Below are 13,816 nucleotides of genomic sequence, written 5' to 3'. Positions count from 1 at the left end.
AAAATGAACAATAACAAAGGAATGAAGAGCAAAGGCTTCTGCCTCAAACTATCAATCATTAAACCCCCTGTTCAATTAGGACTGTTTATAATGTTAAAACATATGTCTGGCTTTCTTATGGGTGTGCAACTTTGCGGCCTCTCCAGTGGTCTTCTTGCTTAGAGCATGCTGGTTCCAGTCTGACAGAGGAGCTGTGAGCAGAACAATCCCTGCCGCTGTGTGTGTTTAAGTTTACAAGCTCTCCAAATGAGATACCAGACAGTCGGATGCGTGTGCTATCATCACCAGTGGCAACACAGGGTGGCAGGTGACTTGAGTGACAGTTTAAAGAGGGAAGGGGAAGGAGAGGAGGCTGCACTGCATGCACTCAGTGGCGTGTCACCAGGCAGGCCTGCGTCTCCTTCCTTATCTGACAGGCACACTGCAGAACAGCAAAATCCCCTGCATAAGCCCCTCGAGCACTCCTCTGGGACACAGTGTGTGTGTGTGTGTGTGTGTGTGTGTGTGTGTGTGTGTGTGTGTGTGTGTGTGTGTGGAGACAGAGACAGTTTCTGAAAACTATAAGGGTGCTTGTATGTGTGTGATAATGTGTGTTTTTGTGTTTGTGTGTGTGTGTGTGTGATAGGGATGGTGAGAATCTCGTTATTTTCCTATCTTCCTGTGTAAAGCCTCCTAATTCCACCTCACCTTCAACACTGCATGACCGCTCAAGGTGATAGGACAGGACAGGCTCGGAGTCCAAACTCTCACACTCACACACACACACACACACACACACACATACATACATACACACATGCGCATGCACACGTCTACACAAATTGAGAGTGCAATTGCAGGTCAGCCTGGCAAAGGTCTGTTCTGCAACGGTGCTGGACAGACCTGAGCATTCGAGGAAGAAAGAAGAAATTAGGAGGGACAGGGACGGTGTGTGTGTGTGTGTGTGTGTGTGTGTGTGTGTGTGTGTGTGTAAGAAGGGGGAGTGGAGGGTCTGACAGTAGAAGGAAAGGAAAGGTAATGAATATCCCATAATGCAAATTTACCTTGTGGAATATGTATTGTGCTCTCTGTGCTTGACTTGATGGTGCAATGTTTGCCCCATGTGGACTTTTAAACGCTGATAGCACATATTATTCACATTATGGGCAAGAAGTGCCACTGACTGAGGTTTGATATCTTTATGTTCGATCATAAACGTTCAACATGGAAACTTGAGTTTTAGTGCTTAAAAATCTAATAATTACTAACTTTTGTGACTTAAAATGGACAAAGTAAACCAAAATTGATGCAGTCAGGCATGTGAAAGGGTTCATATTACATAATATGCTGCTAACCCTCAACAGTATTAGCACATTTTTATCTCTCTGCCACTGGAGCAGAGGGAGGTGTGTGGTGATGGCAGTCAGAAGAAACAGAAGGAATGAAGAGGAGCATAAATCTTGGCCAAGTCAAGCAGGGAGTGTGGTCTTATCGCACGCCAAGAGAAATCTGCACGAACCCTGTCCACTGAATTATGTTTCTTCTCTATTCCTGTTTTGTGCTACAAAATGAAAAGAAGGTCATAAAAGAAGGTCATAAAACATTTTTCTTCCATTGCTGAACTTTAGCAGCTATTTCGTGAAGTTTCAATGACTCGGTACATTTTGATTTAGGTGAGACATCTTTTGATAGCAGAACAGGCTATGCATGATTCATCAATGCCTCATTTCGTCACGTTTCACCAATCAAAACAAATTGCTTTCCTGAAACTGGCCCCTGGAGGTTAATAATGTCTTTAACAGCAGTTAATTGTGTACAACAAAGAACATGGTTTGACATTGATCATGACTTTCTGATTTCTTTTTCATTTATACACCCTTCTATTTTTAGTTTGGGCTTGAGTGAAGTTTTTGAACAAGGGTACATGGACAAAACTAAAGAGAAATGACCCTAAACCAGCCCAGGAAATAACAACCTGACCACAGACCAGGTTACACACCCCTCCAGTCACTGTGAACCGTCCACTGATGGTGACCTGAGATTGACCTCCCTGTCCTCAGTCTAACCTTTGCTTGACTTCAGGCCATCATCAGTTTAAGTGATCTGCTTTTATCTGATGACTTGTTACCATTTACCATCCTGCATCTATGACATCTGTGCAGATACGTAATCCTAATTAACCTCATTCAGATGTTTGGGTCTCTGATGGATCAGTGGCCAGATGTCATCAGATTAAACCAATTATGCCAAATTAATTCCATCTACACAGCGAGTCAGACATCAGCGCTCAGCTGTTCACTTTTTTGGAGTCCTCGGTGGTCTCATGCTCAGAGGATTTCTTTTCTTTTACTCTGGTACTTTGGGATGCAATGAGAGTGGCCCATAACAAAAAGGCACATAACTTCTGAACAGATTCACATAATATGAAGACTTTGCAGAAAGACAAACACACATACACACCCTTTTCACAACCCATCTGTTCATTTATCCACAAAGCCATGACCACTCTCTATGAAGCCGAAATTTGCCATGGACGTCACATGTTCCTGAGGTCGTGTGTGTGAATGCATGAGCACGTGTTGTGTGCACTTATGTTTGCAGCCTTTGCTAATTCTCGCTTGTTTAATTTATACTGATGACGCCGACTGCTCCTTAACATTTAACGTATGGGTTCCAATATACTATCCAGCGTTTTTCATGACAACAGACAATCAGTCTTTGGTCTGTGTCCAGCATATCAGGGGCCTTTATCAGGACTTCACTTTTTCTTTTCTTTTTTTTTCAAGTGAGGAAGACATATACTTCTCTATTCCTCATCACTATTGCCCCAGATTTGTCATTTTTTCTTATCTTTTCTTGGCTCATTCAGATAAAATGATTCATTTGTCTCAGTTACTTAAAATCAAAATCTTTATTAAAGCCTTGCATAGAGAGTCAAAGTTGTACCTTTTTCACATGTCCTAAAACATGTCCAATTTTGGCTTCACTTCTCTCTCCCTTACACAGAAATCTGCCGTTGTAACCTAGCTTAGCGCAGCCTTCTCATTTTCACCGTTATCTTATGAGACCTCTTCACCTTCAGAGATTGAGCCTGAACATCAATTAAGACGTTATCTCCACTTTTATCTGCGTTCAAGAATCTAACATCCTTTTTCTGCCTTTTTAACACAGTGATGAATTAGGGAAACTTCACTGACCTGAGGTTCAACTCTTTCTTATCCATCCATCCATCTGTGTTCAGGTTATCTACACATATCAAATGACATCTTTAAAACACTATATTTATTATCGTGCAGGTTTAATGAGAGCTGATATGTAACTTTAAATAGTAGAAGTTCATAATTTATGAATATAGAATGTTCCATTATGTAACATTCTGTTCTGAGATTAGTTTCATTGTACTGTTTATTGGGGTTTTTTAGCTTCATTTTCTATAAGTGAAAGATTTTTCTTCCCCACTGAAGGACCTAGTTTCCTGTAAACTGCAGATGAACAGTGACTTAATGCAGCAGGAAATAGCTCCTTTCAGTTGCATGCAAACATCATATCAGAACAAAAATGAGTTTCAGCAAAAAAAATTTGTTTTTTGAAATCTGTAAGTAAGTAAGTCTGCAGGTTACGTTACCTTCAGTTTTAATGATATGAATGTGGAAACTTTCATAATTTATGGAGAGGCAGGGTTCCACCAAAGCTACAGCTGCATACGTCCTCTCTCTCACGCACGTACACACATGCGCACAACAAGCATTTCAACCTTAATCAGCAGCTGTTTCCAAATCAAGGGTGAGTATCATGTTCTCTTTTTTAATCAGGAGGATCGAAAAAGAAAACAAAAAATAAATAAATAAAAGAAACTGATGAAAGTTTGATGCTAACAGCCTTTTGCTTTTTATTTGAATGAGGGAACAACCTCTGCTCTCGTCTGTCCCCTCTGGCTATATGGGAAAAAGTCAATATTTCAAGAGAGCAGAGACACTCATTAAATATTTCAAACAAAGGAAAACTGACTTGCTGCCCAGTCTCCCCCGCTCTCTCTACCTAGCCTCATCAGTTCTCTGCTATCTTCTTACTTTCTTCACTCCATAGTTCATACACACACAGAGAAAGAAAGGCGAACAAAGACAGCGCTAACAGTGACTGTCCAAGAGAAGATTTATCCCGTGGTCTACAGACACACAAGTTCTTGTACCTTATGTTGAGCCTTACACATTTTTCACTTACTTTCTGCTGACCTGGTAGATATTTCAGGTGAGGGGAAAGGGTTAATAGGAGGGTTAATGGGTTTTTCCGCCAAGGAAGGGTTGAGATGGGGGTTAATGGGTTTTAAGGTGTGGCAGTGGATCAGTGTATAGCCATCTTAACCATGGAGGTACCTTGGTGGTCGATTCATCACCAGGCAATCAACAGACCCACCTTGAACCCACAGGAGCTGTTAGGTTAAATAAATGTCCACTTTGCTGCTCTCTGATGTAAAATGATTGAACGCAAGAGCAAATGTGACCATGTAGTGGAAGCTATTATAGGTATGCTGTTCTACACACTGTGTCTGTCCTGGGAAAAATCCTCTGACACGCAGGAAGTGATGTGTTTTAAATATGCATCAGCAGCAGTGTGTTTGGAATACATAGAAGAAGAGCCATGGCTGAAAAGACAATGCAAAGAGTGACACCTTCAGAAGCTCAAGAACATCCAAGATGAAAGACGGAGCACCTCAATTCATCTCCTGGTGAGTTTTAAATGTATATATTTGACCTGATCTAGAGTTCCACCTCTCGCTATACCAAAATCTTTACGCACTCTAAGGAAAGGGCTTACATAGACCAAAATATCTGTTTTTCATATAGTGCAAATGTAGACACAGATTGAATTTTCAATTATTAAAACATTTCTCGGAGGCAGGATTACTCTGAGAGGAGAAATAATGTCACTGGTTGTGATAAAGAGTGTTTTCTTACTAAGTAAGCATGACATGACATTATATTACAAACATAAGACTAGAGGTCATTGAGGTAAGCAACAGAGATGATAACATTAAGAATTTTCCTGCATATAAAAGATAATAATATCATAGAAATTAGCTAACTTTTAATGTGCAATATGGCAACTATCAATCTAAAGCTAGTTAGCTTTTTGTTGTGAGCTAATTACCCTGCTGACCTCATAACATCACTCCATAATTTTTGATTACATTTGTAATTTGTTGCTATTAAAGTTCACTACTTCACTAATTTGCACTTTCAAAAAATGTATTTATTCTTAGCTCTCATTATTTTACATCAAAAGTAGCCAAATTAATAGCATACTCCACTGATTTAGCCTTGTCCTCCAATAACATTGTCAGTCTTTAAAAAAAGCATTAATATTGATGCAGCAGAACCAGAGATATCGCCTACACTACCCATAATTCTACTTCAGCACTAACATTTCAGTCACAGATTTGGGTGCGTTATGCTAGTAGTGGCTAACCTAGCCTTGAGCGCTAGCCTCAAAATGAGGGCCACAGAGGTCTGGTAAGCTCACTTTTTTCAAACTCTTGTAGTCTTCAGATCCGACCGATGCTGACAAGTGAAACGATTTGAGGTAATTTATCAGACTTTGGACAGCTCCCTCTGGAGGCTTTATGCAACTTTTTCCCCTTTAAGGACCATAAGATGTAAAAACCTGTTCTGGTAAATGCCCTCAGTTATGCTCATAAACTTTCAAGTGGAGGTTTCCATTCAAATCATCAGAATATGTAAGTAAAGCTGTAAATTTACTCCATGTCAGTAGTGCCTGCTTGTCACACGGGATATCAACAAGTAAAGAAAAAGACTATGACCCCATTATAATTAACACAAGATAACAATCATGTAACACCTTGTTGGACCATCCGCTGCATCCAGCACACACCTCGGAACAAAGGCAAATTAAGGGTTAATTTGTAGTTCAGTGGTATGGTAATAGAAGGGTTACTGTGCACGTTAAGGTGGGTTTGGGTTGGGTTGAAGGGGTTATAAAGATCAGTGAGACCCAGGATTACAAGCCTGAATAGGTGAGATGCACACCTGTGAGCTTGAAGACATGTAAACACCCACTCACACACAAAAACATTCTGCTGATAGTTGGGTTTAAAAAAAAAGGTGCTGATGCTACAAAACAGAGGAGATATTTAAAGGCAGATGAACTGTCATAGAGAGGATGAGCAAGAGAAAACAGAAGGCTGGGAGAAAGGATGAGAGCAAGACAGAGTGGCATGGGGTAAGCCTCTGTCATTAGCTGTGGGATTTCAGCAAAAACCAGCAGAAAAGGCAGAAGTAAATGAGATTAGAGAACAAAAGTGGCAGAGTGTGGCAGGATGAAGGGTAGAGGGAGGAGTGGAGGGATGAGGCACACAATAAGCGCAGGTGTAAAGAGACCAAAGACTTCTAATCTTCTATGTGACCACTGGTTTCTGTATTCACCGCTGATTTAAAACTCATATAAGGCTTTATTGTTCAAGCAGAAAACCGTTTGAAAGCAAAGACTGGTCACATTTTAAAGCTTTTACATTGGGGTAGACCTCTTTGTGTTCTCAAGCTGAAAACAGAACTTCAGTGTTACTTATCAATGCCAACTGGAAAAGACAGATTCCCTGCAAAAGCAATAATAATTCCCTCTAAATCCCCCACTTCCACTGGTGGACCGTCAGGAAATTAAACATCCAAGACAGACATTCACCCACATGCACGCAAACTCTTTCTCCTTCCCTGATTTCTGCTCAGATGAATCACCCACTGATCAAATCCAATCAACAAACCCACAAAATGTTCTCACTTGCATATGCTCCCTCTAAAAAAGTCCACTCTCATTCTGTCCAACAAGGCTATTATGTTACTCAAGGAAATCACCCTAATGATCAACACAGATATCAAACCACAAATACAGCCGAGCTGACACACATTCAGAGCTGCATAATTCCAACACAAACACCTACACAGGGTTTTCCCCAGCCTCAGTTTTACTTCAACAAACTGAAATCATTCCACTTTTTTTTGGCTCAGTTATTGAGAATAATTGAATAAATGAATACATTCACACTTGTCCCCCTCCGTCAGACACACAAACTACTTCCCAAAATCAATTCTAATCTCTAATAAATGTATTTACCAATATGGACATTGATCCTGGTGGATAAGACAAAGACAGACACTGGAGCCACAGGGATTCTGTCAGAAAATCCAAATCTCACCTTCATCAGCAGCTTCCTCCGCCTGCGTCCCGTCCTCAGCCCCTCCTCGTCACTTTCCCCTTAGCAGGTGCCATCATGGTCAAATAGTCCACAGGAGAAGGCTATTCTCTAATTCTCTCTCTCTCTCTCTCTCTCTCTCTCTCTCTCTCTCTCTCTCTCTCTTTCTTATACTCCCTCTCTGAGTCTTAGAAAAGTAGCACGTGTATGTGTGTTTGTGTGTCTGTGTATGTGTGTGTGTGTGTGCGTGTGTGTGTGCGAGCACAACTCCAAAGGTCCTGGAATTCCTGAGTCCTGCGCTAAAGAGCAAGCGTGGTTGAGCTCCCTCTCTGTCTCCCTCTCTCTCTCTCTCTGCACTCCTTTTCTTTTTCCTCTCGCTCCCGGCCGGGCAGAGAGGAGGGGAAGACAGTCAGGGGGTGGGACGGAAGACAGAAGCTGCTTTCAGCCAACTCTCTATCTCTTCTTTCTGCCCCTCTTTCTCCTCCTTTGTCCTTTTCCCTGTGTCTCCTTCTTTTTGCCTAACTTTTACGCTCTGTCTTTTGGCTTGTTCTCTGTGACATATACTCTTTCACTGCTCAGGAAGGCGTGAAAGCAAAGCTCTCTCTGTCACACACACACACACACACACACACACACACACCCTGCTCTTTCTTTCAACGCCACTCCCTCTGCCACAGTCCAGAGGTAAAGTCACTCCCTAGCTGTGTCACCCAGCCGCAGTGTCTTTCTCCTGTTATGATTCTTCATACTTTGTCCTCAGAGGTTCAGAGGTTTAGCCCTGTGTGGGTCCATGTGTCTCTGTGTTTCTTTGTGATCCAGCAGATTTTTTTTGGCTGATCTGGTGGTGATTAGGATCAGGGTGCGACTGGGATAAGGGTGCACTTAATACTTGGATTTCATTTCAATTCCTTCACAAAGTTCACACATTCTTTAAAATGTCAACACATCCACGAGTTCATTGTTCAACACATAAGGTGTTTTCTGTCCTCTTATTCTATTTCCCTTTAAGACATTTTGGAATTGAAAAAAATGAACTGAAGTTGCTTAGTTCCACGTTCAGATCGTAATAATCAAGCCCTGAACCCTGATATCCTTGATCTTTTTACTTCTGCTTTGCAACTTAGAGAAAAGAGCTACAGTGGTTACATGCAGAACTGATGCAGAACAGATGCATGACTAGAGTTTAAGTGGAAGCCTGTGTAAGTTTTTTCTTATCTAAATGAAGAAGGAGAAAGTAGCTTGAAGCTCATATGTTGTTATGTTGCTTCTCTGAATCCTGCACCTTCTGGGAAAACTGGGGTGAGTTTGTTGGTGTAGCCCATTTCTTCCCTTCGGCCATGAACGTCTCCCAATTCAAGAGTTTGCTGTAGAATCGTGATCGTCAAATGGCGGCTGGCGGGCTGCGTCCCACCGCAGCTTCCCATCTGGCCCACAGAATATTAATACATTTAGAAAATGCATGCATCTAACGTTACTCACCAGTGGAAGAAGTCCAGTCTGACCTGATCGTTTTACAGTATCGGATTATTGTCCAACTCCATCATGGAGCCAACAGCAGCACGCTGGCTGAACTACAGGAGGTTACTCCGGAGGCATCACTTGGGGTTTTATTTTTGTTGGCCCACTGTTGTATTGAGCCCTAAACTGAGCATTGTTGTTTGCTTCCTTGGATGCTGAAGCTCATTCATTGTTAGCTGAACTGTGGGTTTTGTACTGAGCACTGACTGCCTCCTTGGTGGAGGTCTGAGAGCATGTTCTACAGTGGTACCGGATGTAAATCATGAAGTGTGGAATCGTACAATACAGACGTTATTTGTAGTATACTCTGCTGAAATGGCACCCCCGATTCCAAATGCGAAACAGGAAGTACGTAAGTTTGGTGAACTGGTGGCAAGTTGGTGAGCTGCTATAGCCGGCTAGAGGTGGACAGTCAGAACAGGTCCTGGAGCTTCTGTCCACTTTCTCTCCACTGCTTGCTATTGGCTTGCTATTGGTCAACGGTGTGAATTTGCTCGTCAAAGTCTACCAAAGTTGAACTCTACGTAGAACATTGGCGGGGATAACTTATGCCTCCACGGGCAGATGCTCTGATTGCTGTAATTTCATTGAAACTGGTTCATTTCATGGTGACATTTAGTCATTTTAAAAACAGACCTTAAGGGGCAGATTCCCAAACTCTCTCCTTCTGCATCCGACAAGGATATTCCCATGAGCATTGCACTTAACTATACTGGGAAATTTCCACAATGTGAATATTTAAAGTATATATGATCAAAACAGACAGTGTAATAATGAAAAAAAAAATTAAAATAGAGGAATAATAAAAATCGAAAAGGCTTTTCAGTAAGATAACTTTAAAGTGATGTCATTGAGGCTGTCTGAGTCTACAACACGTCATCTGTACACGTGTCAATGATTTACTTATACAGCATCCAAACTGTAGAGCAACGTGATGATATTCATATGAAGGTAAATCCATGAGAGAGACAGACGACCTGAAACCAAAAGAGACACATAGAAACAGAGAGTGGATACAACCAGGGTGAAAACCTACACCTTATGGGACACACTCACACAACGTGGACTAATTCATTGTATTTATAATCAGGCACCAGACAGCAGGGCACAGTATCAGTGACACACACGCACACCCACACACACACACTCACACACAGGTCAAGTAGACAATGCCTACGGGGACATTCACACTTAAACATGGAGCTCTCCACTTACGCAGCCAAACACATACACACAAACACCTGCTGAAGTTATGTTTTTGCAAGCACAAATGCATGCAAACAAAGTCAGACACACACACACACACACACACACACACACACACACACACACACACACAGTGTATGCCGTCTGTCTGGCGTCTAGCTGGCACCTTTCAGACGGCCATCTCTAGAGGCTGCAGAGGTGGCCAATCACACCTGCCAGTCAGCAGCTCTCATTATCACACACACACACACATGCATGCAGTAGGTCCTTGGAGACTAGAGACTGGGAGAAGAAGTGTGTGTGTGTGTGTGTGTGTGTGTGTGTGTGTGTGTGTGTGTGTGTGTGCGTGTGTGTGTGTGTGTGTGCGTAAACAACTGGAGATCTCCTGCTGCTTGCGTCTCCCTTGCTACTAGTGAGTAGCGTAAAGCTAAAGAAATTAAAGTGAAGTAGAGCTGAATAAGATGACGTAAAAAGCAAGTAAACCTACAGATCAGTGCTATGATACAGTGCTATTACAGATGTGCCCTCTGTTAGCTGATGATGACGATGATGATTATATTTATATCATTATAAGTATGTGTAACACTCACACTCAATAGGTACTGATGAACCTGACCTAAAAGCATGCATCATTTCTGTTGGCCATTTACCGTTTTGTTTGCACCATATCCAACTACAGCATACAGCAGGTAAACATATGCTAACATGATGCCTACTGTGATGGAGATGAGGTGAGTCTCAGAGTGCACTGATGTGAACAGTCACCAATGGACAGAATATTTCCATCACGTTGGTGGGTTTGTTGTCAGTTTGATTCCTCCTTTAGCACATGTGCACTTCCAAGCGCTTGTGCATGTGTGTGAATGAGGCTTTTCACATAATCTGATATCTGACACCAGACACAAAGGCTGAGAGGCCCGTGAGCCACTCTGAAGTCACAAACCGGACATAAGCGTGTAAAAATGTCACGGCATGCTGACAGCATCAACACCTCCGCAACTCATCCGGCACATTTTTTCCATTGCAACAACAGAAACACACACACACACACACACACACACACAAACACACACACACACACACACACACACACACACACATACACACACACACACACACACACACACGCACTGCAGTGCACACCCGCCCGTCTTTTCCCTCTTGTTGTTTGGTGAGTACTCGAATCATTTGTTTTTGCTGGTGCCTTTTGAAATTTTGTGGCTTATAATTTATTTATCAGTTATTGATTTGCTACTCCTGCTACGCCAGTACACACACACACACACACACACACACACACACACACACACACACACACACACACACTCCAACCCCTTTCCCTCAGTTTTTAATTCACATAGAAACAGGGAGGCATGAGGAAGGCAACGCAAATTGTCTTGTCTCCTTATGTCTCTCTGGGTCACACACAAAAACACACACACACACACACACACACATTTGACCCTGTTGCCTCTTTCTTCCATCACAGCTGACCTTTACTCTGAGAAGCCTGTGGTTTTGCTTTCAATTCCTTCTACCTTTATCTGAAATTGTTTCCTCCCCTTTAAATCCTTCAATCTGTCCAATTCTGATTCCAATCTCATCTCATCCAACTCTTCCTCTTCTTCACCCCACCCTTCTTTTGTCCCCTCCCTCTCATCTCTGTCGACTCCTCCATCTTTAATCATTTTGTTTCATATTCTGATTTCATTTGCCCATTTTCTGCATCTCCTCCCTGTAGCGTCACTACCTCCCTAATCCCTCTTTTCTCACCCTCCTTGCCTCCAGTTACCCTTTGTTTAATTTATCCTCTCTTCTGTCTTATTTCCCTCCATTTTTACCCTCACACACCCCTCCATGCCAGTCATGTTTTTTCCTTAACTCCTCTTAACGCCACACATCCACATTCCCGTCATTTGTACCTTTTCCCTCACTTTCCCTCCATTTGTTCTCCCTCTCTTTCTCCTACTCCCCCCCCCAAATGTTGCCCCTGCATGTATCCCTCCCTCCCTCCCTTCCTCTATCCTTCCGTCTCTATTCTCTGTTTGTTCAAGGCCTCTTTTAACGAAGCTAGTCTCCTCCCAGGTCTCAACAGGCTATTGTCAATACTGACGTCTGGCCTCACATATACACACACACCCACACGCACTGAGACTCATGGGTGAGCGCGAACACACAAACCCACAGACTCATAAACATGCACCAGAAAGTACACATGGCTCTCTATAAAGGTCTCAGCCTCTTCTGTCCTTTGTCCTGTCCTCTAATCACTCACTTTAGCCTTTAACACTCCCACAATGCACACACACACACACACACACACACACACACACACACAGAGTGCCAAGTTCACCAGATCTCCTCCACTTCTCAGGCCTGTATTCACTGATTTAGATTGACAGGACATTGTAATGCAAAGAAAAGAGCAAATTTAACAATGTGCGGTTCGTACGTTGCGGTGATGGACGAAAATGGAAACTCCATACTTAAAAAACAAAATCCACAGCAGACATTCACATTGAAATGAGCATCCTCAATTCAAATGCCATTGCAACAATAATACACATCTGAGTTTGGCAGCGTGGGTCTGTTTGTGTGATGCTCCGTAATAAATCTAAGCAAGCTTGACACAGCCTGCCTCTGAACCCAGAGACTGAGAAACACAACACTGGATGAACATGAACACATATTGAAAGGAACATTCAAAATTCATCTAAATCTACAGGCAAATACACGGGGCAGCTGTGGAGATAAAGGGAATTAAATCTGGTGATAGCAGGCAGCAGTGTGTAGCAAGGACTCAGTGTTGGTTCACCTCAAATGAGGCCAAACTGTCGTCAGACTTAAAGTCCAGTGTGTAGGATTTAGCGAGATCTATTGGCAGAATATGGCAGAAGTATGTTGTCATTAGTGAATAATCACCTGAAAATAACAATCATTGTGTTTTCGTTAGCTTAAAATGGCCTCTTTATTTCTACAGAGGGAGCAGGTCCTCTCCCAGGCAGTCTGCCATGTTTCTACAGCAGCCCAGAACGAACAAACCAAACATTGGCTCTAGAGAGCACCTTTTGCGTTTTTTGCGAGTTTTGTGGCCACCGTCGGGTCTCCTACAGGCTTGGAAAAGGAGGGGTGAGGGGAGGGGAGGGGAAGTCAGCTTGGTACAATCTGCAACCTCACCATTAGATGCTGCACACTGGTCCATTAAATACAACAGGTCCCCCAGATTAAGTCATAAATGCTGTTAGGATCTGCTAATCTGTCGGTCCCTAGTGTTTCCCTTTCCCCTTAGTGTAATTTGTCTGTCTGTCTGTTCCCCTGTCTGTTGAGGCTGGGCGTGGCCTCCCTGCTGGCTTCCACCTAATCACCGTCGCACCTGTTGCGCATCAGGCTCATCAAGCCGACAGTATTTAAGGTTGCCTCTCTGCACCACTGGTTGCTAGTTTGTCCTGATCTCTCCTGTGTCAAACGTGTTTTCCTTGTGTGAGTCTCGTCAAGACTTTGTTGTCAACGTGTGTGCGCTAAGACTTCCTGTGTTGGATTCTGTTTTGTTTCTGGACTGCCACTTATGTGTGCTTTTTCTTTCAGTGCCTTCCAGCCACGTCCAGTACTCGCTCTGCCTCAACTCATCCAGCTGTGTTTTCCTTTTTCCGCTCATTTTCAGGATGCTTTTTGTTAAGAAAGTTTGTTTAATAAATTTCCTCTTGTTCATTCTTCATTCTGTCTACTGGTCTGCATTTTTGAGTCCAGTGAACTATTTAAAGGCAAAGCCTAACAAATGCAATAAGTATAAATGCATGTGTGCAATCATGTGACCATAAAGTGACTTTATGCCTGCTTTAAAAACTACAAACAAATTCAAATCTGTGTCCATCATTTTAAACATTCTCTTTAAGGCCAGTCTGTTATTTT

At 42.6% G+C, this 13,816-nt stretch overlaps 1 protein-coding gene across 1 annotated transcript in view; it reads right to left on the bottom strand.

Annotated features, from left to right (window-relative positions):
• Positions 1-7,509, bottom strand: part of sema3b (sema domain, immunoglobulin domain (Ig), short basic domain, secreted, (semaphorin) 3B) — a 71,321-nt gene extending 63,812 nt beyond the window's left edge. The window contains exon 1 of the mRNA XM_076740171.1: positions 7,187-7,509. The gene's annotated coding sequence lies outside the window, so the exon portion shown is untranslated. The remainder of the gene's footprint in view (positions 1-7,186) is intronic.
• Between the last annotated feature and the right edge of the window lie 6,307 nt (positions 7,510-13,816).

Source organism: Chaetodon auriga, chromosome 10 (genome assembly GCF_051107435.1).
Source record: "Chaetodon auriga isolate fChaAug3 chromosome 10, fChaAug3.hap1, whole genome shotgun sequence".
NCBI classification, from domain to species: Eukaryota; Metazoa; Chordata; class Actinopteri; order Chaetodontiformes; family Chaetodontidae; genus Chaetodon; species Chaetodon auriga.
The sequence above is the reverse complement of the archived record's forward strand: the minus strand, read 5'-3'. Positions and strand labels throughout refer to the sequence as shown.